Source organism: Bidens hawaiensis, unplaced genomic scaffold, assembly GCF_021521415.1.
Source record: "Bidens hawaiensis isolate Kalapana, Puna unplaced genomic scaffold, B.hawaiensis_p1.1 tig00007241_1, whole genome shotgun sequence".
In the NCBI taxonomy this organism is placed as follows: Eukaryota; Viridiplantae; Streptophyta; class Magnoliopsida; order Asterales; family Asteraceae; genus Bidens; species Bidens hawaiensis.
Genome location: NW_027491498.1, coordinates 352,229 through 363,410, shown reverse-complemented (window position 1 = coordinate 363,410; position 11,182 = coordinate 352,229). Strand labels below are relative to the sequence as shown.

At 35.3% G+C, this 11,182-nt stretch overlaps 1 pseudogene; it reads right to left on the bottom strand.

The window, feature by feature from the left end:
- Positions 1-2,376: 2,376 nt before the first annotated feature.
- The window catches only part of LOC143634767 (putative UPF0481 protein At3g02645), a 29,035-nt pseudogene continuing 20,229 nt past the window's right edge, over positions 2,377-11,182 (bottom strand).

Here is an 11,182-nt window from a genome sequence, read left to right as displayed (position 1 = left end):
GATGTTTAATTGGTAATTAATACATATTGTAAACTCATAAATTATGTTATTTGATGTTTAGAATGTAAATTTAAGTTATATACGATGGCGGACCATAAATTTAGTTTAGTGGGGTAAAACGAAATCGGTAAAAAGGATCGGTCTTTTTACACTATAGTCGAACTAATTACTATATTTATTAAACCAAGCGGGGTTGAAACACGCTCTTTAGTACCTATCTTTCTTCCAGAAATCATGACCATCAATGAGGATTATCTAAATAAACAAAACTAGATTCGTAAGACGTGTAGTAATGACATTATGACAACTTTTGGCTTGAATATTTCTTTGTTAACGGTCATAAACTCATGATGCTTTTATTATTCAAGTGTCAAAAGCATTGATATTATTTTCTTTTATCAAATTGGGCTTTTGGAGGGAAAGAATAAAAAACCTGGGTGTTGTGAAAGACACTGAAATATTGAATTTGGATTAATTATTATATGAAAATTACAAAGCCATTAACAAGTTAAGTAGAGGCTTATACACCCTGCCGTTCAAGTAAATCCGTCACTGGTTGTATATCATGGTGCTAGGACTTATCTTTGACAACATGGTGCTAGAACTTATGTTATATCCATTTGTGTTTAAAAGTACGTGTTTAGCATTCATCATATGCATGCATTCTACTTTGCCTATCCATATATTTAAATTTCTACTATTAATTTCTAGATGAGTTTGCTAGTTTGATTTCTTTATTTTCTCCTTGTTCTTTTTTTGTTTATAGACCAAGGAAAAGATGAGAAGAAACGACTAACACGTTTATGTATTTGATGGTATAAAGTATAAACATTATTCTATGAAATTCCTTCTAGTTAGGAGGTAGCGCATTATCACTTTTTTTCTATTTCCTTTTTGCCGATCATAGGTTTTGGTTGACGAAAGTTTTTCATTGATCGATATCCATTTTTCTTAATCAATTTCATGGTTTTTGTTGATCAAGTTTGCAAATTAACGGTAAGTATAGTTTGTAATAATTATTGAAGGTTTTTAATGATAATTAGGTGATGTTAATTAGTGTGCATATGGAGTTTGGTTGAACATGGTGGAGTTGCAGCACAAAACTAGTATAAAAATGCAAAGCATAGGGACACAAATGGTAATTCGAAAAGAACATAAATGCCATTTCGTTTTTTTTTTTTAAAAAAACAACGTAAACTGGTTTCACCCGACAACAAATTAGCTCAACATGCTCATTTTTGAAAATAGGGTCACAAGCGTCCCATGCATAAACCATAGGGACACAAACTACAATTTACGTTGTTATTTTTAAACATTAAACAAGATTTTATTAATTAAGACGGTATCTTATACAACTTATAGAAAACATTCTTACTATTAATGTTTTTTGTTAATCAAATGCAAATTGAACTAAGATGTGAGACATGAAGTTGACAATGTCCTATTTGACTATATAATTTTAAAGGCACAACCAACGTTACGTAAACAAATATAATATAATTGTACTCATTCTAAAGTTGAATAGAATCTGGAAACCGTGTAACTAGACATGTTGATTATTTTATCCAAGTAACCTTTTGTGACTTGAAAAACATAAAAAATATTGAGCTTTTGGGGGCAATGATAAGACTAAAAAACAAATAAAACAATGATATGATACGTGCCCAAACACACAATATCATCTTTACACGCTATATGCAGTATCATCTTTGCTTGCTATAGAGCCTTTTCAAGCGATAAAATGTATGGTTTACTTTAACACACAGGTCTTAAGTTATCTTACAAAATGTATAGCTTCTCTCTGAATATTCGATATTGATCAAGGACTTTTAATCTAGTGGTATCAAGATGTTAAATAAATTTTTACATTTTTTAAGCAATGAGAATCAAATCCTAATGAGTGGATAAAATTAAAAACAAGCCGTTCAAACATTGATGCTGTCCTATGTTTTTTTTTTAACTATGACTATATTATAAAACACGGCAGACAGCCGAAAAGACTACAACAAACACCGACCGAATTACATGAGATTAAAGGAACACCAATCTACCCAAGACCCGTTTAAGTTTCGGTCTATTACAGTACCAGGGGAACTCCAAGACCTTTACATCCTCAATAATTTCTTCTATAATAACCGATTTGTTTTCATAGATCAACTCGTTCCTAGCTTTCCAAATTCTCCAATAAGCAATGACAATAATTCCTTGGAACACTTCTTTTTTCACCTTAGACAAAGCAACAATGTTATGAAGTTCCACCAAATCTCTAATGGAAAAGCCAAAGAACCGATGAACCTTACACCACTACGAAACCCAACTCCACACCTTGTCCGCCACACTGCAACAAGCAAAAAGGTGATCAACCGTCTCCTTAGCTTAATCACAAAGCCGGCAAATATCCGAGTCCACCATGATGTTCCTGTTTTGAAGAGCCTCCAGAGTAGGGATCCGATCCAAAACGGCTCTCCAAATGAAAATTTGGTATTTCCTCGGGACCCATTTAGCCCGATCAAGCACGTATCTGTTACTCGCATCCCGATCCTCCACAATTAAACTTCTCACAGCAGCCACTGGAAAATCTTTTCCAATGTCTCCTCTCCAAACCCATCGATCAGCCCCTCCAAACCCGAGAACCACACCCAACAGGCAAAAAAGTTCCTCCCATTCTAGAAGCTCCTCCTCCGAAGTCGGTTGTCTTCTCCATTCCCACATCCACTCAATCAAGGAACCAATCCTTCTGACCCTCTCATTCATAACACACAATTTATTTTTTTCCAACTTAAATAACTTTGGAAATAAGTCTTTTAACGGTCCTCGATCATGCCACCAATCAACCCAGAATCTTGTGGTTTTTCCGTCCCCGATCTTTCCTCTGAGCAGACTAACCAGGTTGCACCCTCTAACCCTTATTTTCTTTAAAACGGCTCCGATATTTTTCCAAACTCCCGTGATTTTTTTATTGACCGGGACAGATTCCCAGCTTCTAGAGGAGCAGTGAATCGACTCAATAACTTTCCTCCAGAGACTTCCTTGTTCGGTTTTTAGCCTCCAGAACCATTTGGACAACAAAGCTTGATTAACGTCTTTTAACCTAGAGATACCTAGGCCTCCTTTATTGATCGGAGAAGCAACTATTTCCCATGCGAACTAATGAATTTCCTAACCTCTTCCGACCCTCCCCACAAAAATCTTTTAATCTTGCCTTCCAATGTGTTGATCACGCTAACAGGAGCTTTAAAAATAGACAAGTAGTATATAGGCAAGCTTTCTAAAACCGACTTTAAAATGACGACCCTCCCCCCAATCGAAAGAGAGGACGCTTTCCACTTCGAAAATCTTGAATCGAATACCTCAATAACCGGTGACCAACTGTTAACTCTATTCATATTAGCGCCCACTTTTAAGCCAAGCTAAGTAAAAGGGATCGAATCCGGGGAGCAGCCTAGGAGATTAGCCATTCTACCCACTTCGTTACCATCCACCCCGCAACCATAAAGCTTAGATTTATTCAAGTTGATTTTTAACCCTGAACAAAGATGAAAACATCTAAGAATCCGAGAAAGACTTCTAGCGTTATCATCATCCCACTCGCCAATAATCAACGAATCATCCGCAAACAAAAGATGGGAAATCAGCGGACCTCCGTTCGGGACCTGAAAGCCCTTAAAAAGTCCCTCTGAACAGGCTTTCCCAATCATAGAAGACAAGGCTTCCATAACAACCCAAAACAGGAAAGGCGAAAGAGGATCCCCTTGTCTCATACCTTTAGAGCATTTAAACTCAAACGTGGGGGACCCATTAACCAAAACCGAGGAACTGGCAACTGAAAGAATACCCCGAACCCAACTTCTCCATTTCACCGAAAACCCCATTTGGCTCAAAATGCTATCCACAAACTCCCAGTTAACGTTATCATAGGCCTTTTCAAAGTCATTCTTAATAAAAAACCATTTTTTATGGATTTTAGCCCATGAAACAATCTCAATTACCACTAAAGGCCCATCCAGAATAAGACGATTCTTTAGAAAAGCTGACTGAGAGTCCGAAATAACCGATGGAATTACCTTTGTTTATGGATTTTAGCCCATGAAACAATCTCATTTACCACTAAAGGCCCATCCAGAATAAGACGATTCTTTAGAAAAGCCGACTGAGAGCCGACTGAGAGTCCTATGTTTTTAGTATTGTCGTTCGTTTAGGTATCGGAATTAATCATTTATTGTTAGAAATAAAATACTTTTATAATACCTCAAAATTTTGGGATGTTAATCATATAACGAACTAATGCGACAAATCCGATTAGAAAGAAAACAAATCTCTGTAAGAAAATATGATATTATATCTATATAAGGTTTGTAATAGGAGAACTAGCTTAGTAACCCGTGTGCTACACGGGTTGAATGAATGATACAATGTTAAACAAAAAAAAGATCCTCACAATACGCTCTAACTATGTGTGATATAAGTAATATGGCAAAACAAACATGAACAAAATGTCATGGAATATGAAGCTGTGTACACACAAAATAGACAATCATTATCCATAAAAATAAATAAATGAATAAACCACATAATTAATTTGGAGACGATCAAGATAGTTCCCGTTCATAAAAAAACTGATAACCGAATAACCCAATGAGCCCATCTTCAATAAAAATAATCCATCATTATCAAACTTATACGTCCTTAATCATTCGATTCCAAAAAACAGTTGACTAAAGTTGCCCATTTTACCCTTGGAGTCATCAAAGTCAACTCTGAACCATAAAAAGGGTGCACTAGCAAAACGTCAACCACTCCCATTTTTTTTAAATTGCAAAAAAAGAAAAACCACAAAACAATTTTGCTCTTAAGATAAAAAAAAATGACAATGTTGCATTGTTGCTTGTATGCTGCCCCAACTGAACCCATTTTCCTCTAGTTAAATTAAAACAACAAACACCATGTTTCTTATTTAAGACATTCATTTGCACTGTAATACACTTTTGGAATTGACCCCAAATCACATCCTATCTGATTTCGGTTCCGTTCGGAAGAAATTTTCAAAAATAATATATTATGATCCATGAGTTAATAATTATCATTAACTCCAGAAACCATCCGAAGATCCTTGATATAAATCTAGTTGCCTACACAATTTTATAATTAACTGTTGATTAGCTATTGCAGGAGAAATCCCATTTCTGCCCGTTATAGTACCTCCAAGATTGTTGACTGCCTTCATCACAACTTCTTATATCCATATTAGATGTGTTCAATCCAAGAGCAACACTTTCTTTTAATTGTTTCAAAAAATCTTGAACAACCTAAATTTAATAAGATCAAATAACTTATTTCCTATTTTTAAACTAAGAATAGAACACTGAGAAATCTCTTAACCTTGCAAGCATCTTCATAACTCCCCATTTGTTTTCTTTGTACTAACTTAACTGCTAGTGAGCTTAGCAGTTCTGCTGGTTGTAGCAATGAGCTTAGCAATGCAATAATCTTTGGATCATCTTTCTTGAGAAAATGTTCCTTTAAAAGCATTATTCATTAGTTACCTTTTCTGAAACTGATATAAATTAGGGGGATGGGTGGTTCATTTTGATGGTATTTCCATCACTTTCTCTAGCCAATTACATGGTGCCATCTCACCCCAACCAAATCCATCACTAGTGATGGAATTTAGTGGGGGTGGTGCTGTGATTGTGTAGTGTGATGTTTTTTTTTAAATTATATAAAAAATAAAACAATGTTAAATAAATATCGCGTTTAAATAAAATATATATTACAAATATAAATAAATTAAAAAAAACAACAAAGAAAATAAAAAGTTACACTAAACAGTCTGCTCCTCGTCCGAATCCGGAAATTCCAAATCTAAAGAACCTACAAGTTCAACTAGATCATATCTCAACCGATGGTGAATATCTTAATCCCGCAAGTCTTATTGCACATTCTCAGGAACGGGAACTTGAGTAGGAGGATTCGACACCCAATCTGGAGAAATTGCATGCTCGTCTCTTTTATTAGCATATTGTGCAATATGATGCATGCATATACAATGCTATAGATCATGGGTTTTTTCATTGCACGAACCGGCCGACTAAGTATGCACCATCTACCATTTAAGACACAAAATCTCTCTCGACATCTTTTCTTGCCGATTCTTGCAACTTCTTGAACACCTTTCCTTGACCTCGACATGAAATGAAAAGGCTTTCACAAAAACAGACCGTGCCGGGTAGATACCATCGACAAGAAACTAGCAACGTCTGTAATATCTCCCGTTGACAAAATACGGACAGAAGGGTGTGGTACCATCTGTTACGCTTTGAAACATTGGTGATATGTATAGAACACTGATGTCGTTGTTTGAGCCATGAACACCAAAAAAAAAAGAATGCCAAATCCAAAAATACGCAACCGCTTCAAGTACGATGGTCGGTCGTTTGAGATCACCCCTAACATACGCCCCTCGCAACTCCCGTGGACAATTCCTCCATTCAATATGTGTACAATCGATGCTACCGATCATCCCTGGATAATGCCATCTAGCCTCATGCGCGGCGTAAAGACATGTAATGTCGTGTCTTGTTGGTTTTCGTAGAAACTCTTTTCCATACAATTAAATAATCACGTTACAAAAGAATTGTAGACATGTACGTGAAGTTCTAGACGTGTAATGTCGTGTCTTGTTGGTTTCGTAGAGATCTCTGAGACATTTTTAAGTATTCATCGAATTGGTCGGGTGGCTTGCCTTTCGCTATTTGACGAATAGCGGATGTGCATTTTCGAAGCGGCGTAAAACTTCGTTTGCCCCTCGCGCCGTAAGATTCTTGAAACCATTCTTCGCTTGCTTCCACGTTGGCTACAATATTTAAAAGTAAAGATTTCGGCAAACGAAACCGATCTCTAAACGTCTCGTCATTGTATTTCGGCAAACGATCCTCCACAAAATATTCGTTTATTAGCACTTCGTGGTCATGTATACGATCACGATCTGCCATCTTTTTCTTTGGATGGATCGAACCTTCAATTTCTTTATATGACAACGGGAACCATTAAAGAATTTCATCGTCCGAAGACGAAGAGCTATCGGTGTCTAGCGGCAACAAGTTTCTCGGAAATTCCATATTTTTTTGTTTTAAAGTGGTGAAAGAAATAGGTTTTTGTAGTAGAGGATTGAGAGTGTTTTGAGTGGGATTGAAATGGTAGGTTATTTATATTGTATAAAAAAATTAATTTTTTTTAACCTTCCAACGGTCACAACCCAAGCCCCCACCCCACCCAATGGTCACTTTTCCAAGCGTGGTCACCACCACGGTTTTCCCCCCTCACGCGTGATGGGGGGATCAACGACGGTGTTCCACACCACATCACGCGTGGTGAGCGCCCATCACGGACCACCCCCAACCCCCTTATATTTTGAACTTCACTTTCTAGGACAAAAAGTTCTTGTATGTCAAATTACCATATTTCAACACCTCGTCACTTTTGAGGGGAAGTTGAGTTGTAGATGTGTTTGATGTTATGACATTTTTGTAATATTACAGTAAGTGGGGGTCTAAGTTGCTGCCAGCCTTCTCTTCTATTAGGGATATACTTTATCCTGAATAAGAATAACACAATTATTGTTTGTTTTAAATTATATTTTTGAGCTTTTAGATTTGATCTTGAGTTAAAAATACCTTATATTTTAAGGAGACATGGAAGTTTATAGAAGTGTTTCTGAATCTTAAACATGGTGGAGTCGGTCCCTTTGTTGTTTGTTGCGATGCTTCATCATTTGCTCTCTTCTTAAACAAAGTTGAGAACGGATTACTAACCGCATTATCCGTCCTTTATTAAACATGCGAAGATCAATAATCTTGTTAATTTTATCATTGTTATTACGAAATTGGAAATCAAATATGGGTTAAACATTATTTACCTAACTGAAACCAGCTTTACTATCTCGGCCCATCTGTTGCCAAAAATCTTATGTGCCTGCAAACCATGTTCTTATATTACTGCTGAAAAAAGGAAAAGATTTACAGCAACCATATACTCAATGTTATGAAGATGACGAACATGTAATAAATTTGAAGTCGAAAAAAAGAAAATATTTCATGTAATAAATTTGAAGTCGAAAAAAAAAATATTTCGATCTCTGCATTGACTCATTGAGACAAAGGATACCACAAAAGACATCAATTAGTATGAATTAGTTAACTTTTGACTTTGTATATAAACACAAAACCAAGAATTTATGATACCCATTTTTCAACAATCAAAGATCACAAATTGACACAACTCGTATTTGGTTTAGGGTTATTGAAACTTCATGATCAAGGACGAGGAAACGGTTGTTCAGGTTATAGAGTCGGATAGAGAATCCAATTTGTGAGTGACAAAAGGAGGCATATAGGAGGAAGGATTTTGAAAGTAAGGATGGGGTAGACAAATGACATGTGGCAAAGGAAAGTTTTATTTATTAAGTAGTAAGTATAGATATAGATAAAACAAAATTTTTCATCACAAGATTAAATAGTGCGAACTAATAAAGTAATTAGGACAACTAAAAAATGTCATTAATTGATGAAAACTCACGATTTACTTATTAAATGAAAATAATACAAAATCTTTATTTTTAAGTTGAGACCTATAGAAAATTTTTACACGTCTTCAGACTCGAAGTTAATTGGGTTATATGAACATAGCTTATCGAAAGAGAAAGCGAAACAAAAAACGAAAGACATAAGTGTAACTACAGAAGAAACTAGCATCTAACAGAGGATAAAGTGGTTGTCGTTCCCGGATCAAACAATTGGTGTGATATTTGATGAAAGAACTGATATACAATAATTGGAAACACTATGATTGTAGCAACTACAGCAATCACCTTCCATGGTGTATCGATATATGTCCTCTTAAACACTAAAAAATTTCTAGGCCAGTTACTGTCATAAATCTGAACTATATTCTTCCACGGTTCCATGTAATAGAAATCTTGCTTGTTGACACCTTTGCATATGCTGCTTATCACATCCGAGGCCTTTTCATTTGAACCCAAGCGGCTGACAATGACACCTGATTTTCCCAACTTGGCAATGTCTGCTGGAATAGAAACTAGCATATCCATGGCCATGGCATATGATGTAACATAATTATCAACCGGAGAGTATTGCTCGAATGCAATCAGATTCCTTAACACAACTTCAAAGAAGTCGTCAACACGCACTACTGGATTTTGACAGTAGGCTTATGTGAGGTCAAGGAAAATTCGAACTCCGTCGCCATTGGCTAGGTTAAGTTTCTATTTACCTAATCTTTACCCCGACTTTGTCCAGATCTACTGCAGAGTAGGCCATTGGAATTACTGACATTAATGGTAACCTAAATCTCAGAGGTTTGTAAAATTGATGTAAAAGGCCAAGAATGGGATGGTAAGTTGTTTCGGTGACAACACTATTATTATCTTTTAAGGGTTACAAAATGATTCACATGATCTAGCATATCCTTAAGCATGGCAGTAATGTCACTTCCCTATCTAAGTCAAAAATGTCGGGGCGTGAGCTGATTGCTCATAGCTCTCAAGGTACTATCATGCAATAATTAAAGTTATAATATCTATGATTTTAAATTAAATAATCCAACAATTTTCAAATACCTCAATACATAGTCATTCAATAAAATAAATAAAAACAAAATAAAATTTAAGTTATTGTTTCTTATCTCTAGCATGCAATCATTAGTTTTCTTCAAACAACCTTGATAATCATATCACACGATAACCTGCATATGCGTTAAAAATACAAATAGGTTTTGTCAACACTAGGTTGAGTGAGTAAAACACCAGATTTTGTGAATATATAATAATAAGTAAAAGTGCAGACTGTATCAAGTGAGATAACCAATTTAACCAAATAAGCAAGTATATAAGTTGTAGATACGCGCGATGCCGTATGAATTGGGCGATGAATACTACATAAGCAAGTAAATAACTTGTAGATACGCACGATGCCTGGGAGATGGCTACTACATAAGCAAGTAAATAAGTTGTCGATAAGCGCAATGCCAAATGAACTTGGCGATTGCCATTAGGACGGTTCAACCAAATAAACAAATAAGCAAATAACACGTCAGACATAAATTGGTATACACACATGATTAGACAGTTGCAGTTGAGTTTTAAATAATAATAAACTAATTAGAAACGCACACGTCCCCAAAAGAGTTAAAATAAGTAAAAAAGAGAGGAGTAAGATACTCACCTTATCAGACGAGCAAACGAAAATAATAAAATAATAAGAATGAAGGCGACGATTCACACGTTGAGAATATGGCCTAATAAAGATATTGAATGCGGAAATAAATACACAAAGTTGACGGATATGATAGGATTCGTGGGTTTGATGACTAATATTATTAAGTTAAATATTATTTAAACTTATTTATAGATCTTTTAGTTATATTAAATTTTATTATGTTATATTACTTGTTTAGTATATATATATATATATATATATATATATATATATATATATATTTATATTTATATAGATAAAGGATCCAATACAATAATCCATAATCGTACATTACGTACGCGACTCGCATCCCCGTTGATTTCGAATAACACGCGGTGGCAATATTGTAATTTTCATCAAATCGTTGCTCCCATCGATTTCGTCCACATTCAACATGACCGTTCAGCAATCCGTCACCATCCAACGATCCTATCCACCGTCCACCATCCAATGATTCCGTCCACCGTATCTTCCTCCGTCACGACCTATTGATAAAAGTGACCAGTTGAAATTGAAATTGTTGAACGAATTGACCAATTAAACTTTGAAATTGGTCCCATTAATCATCAATTTGAAGTTTCAATTGATCAATTTTGAGTTTTGAGTGATGGGTTTTAACTAAACGTTTAAAGTTTTAAGCGACATTTGCGGAAACCCAGTTGTAGACGTTCATATTTTGTTCATATGATCGAATCGATGATCAAATTGATGGTCGATTGATAATTGTTTGATGATTACGAGATTATATGGAGTGAATTGAGTGTTCAATTTCATGTTACAAATGTTTAATTTTTTTGTTAGTTTAGAAGTTTTGATAAAGTTTAGAAGTTCAGAACTTCAGAACTTCTAAACTTTTTTGAACACCCAGAACTTCTTAGAACTTCTAAACTTTATCAGAACTTCTAAACTTT